Here is a 953-nt window from a genome sequence, read left to right as displayed (position 1 = left end):
CTGGCAAGCTATCTTTTAATGATTCCAGAAAAAAGATGTTTTTCGGACTGAAAATTGTTCTCTGTAAATTCACTTTCCGGGTAATGATTTTATTGGTTGACATTTTCATAAAATTTCAAGACAATTTAAGTTCAGTAGTATTATGGTTGTTATATCAATTCATTCAAAAAATGATCAGTATAATGCGATTCTATGAACTGTTGGACCTTGTTGGACTGTATGTATATCTAACCATAATTCTTGATGAACTTCCTGCATTAAACAGTTAAAATGAACTAATGAAGAGTCACGTGGTATGTTATAAATATCTGATACGAGGTGAGAGTATATTTATATGATTAATTATAAATTATGTACTGGGACATATAGTTATTTATACCTGGTTTAGTGTTGATAATGGTATATATGACCTTGACAAAGAAGTGACCTATTATTGTTTACTTCCATTGTTCCACTTGATAAAGTAAGGGAGATTTTATTATGTTGTGATATGTCAAATGAAATGAATCCACAGTTACCTTAGACATGGTAAATTCGGCAATCATTTTACCTATTTTATTTTCATAGGGTTGGTCAAACTTACTTATAATATATTTATAATTAAGATGTCTAGGAATATATTTACAAAAACTTATACTTTATAATCTTGAGGAATTTTGTGCTGTAGACAAGGTCTTGAAATCACCCATCACTGCCATTCAAGTAGAAGATATGATTTGATATTAATTGAATGAAGATAATGATGACTAATAATTGAATTGTTGTTATGCTTGACTTAATAGATACAAGTTTCAAATTTTCAAATTATGAATCTCTTTTGTTTCTTAATGATTATTTTGTGAATTTGGTACCAAAGTAGATATTAACTACCTATTTAAATTATATCTTAATAATATGATGCTATTTGTAGTACGGTTATTATGAAAAATGACTGTTATACTTCCATTTGATTT

Source organism: Lottia gigantea (assembly GCF_000327385.1).
Source record: "Lottia gigantea unplaced genomic scaffold LOTGIsca_97, whole genome shotgun sequence".
NCBI lineage: Eukaryota > Metazoa > Mollusca > Gastropoda > Lottiidae > Lottia > Lottia gigantea.
Note: the sequence above shows the minus strand (reverse complement) of the source record.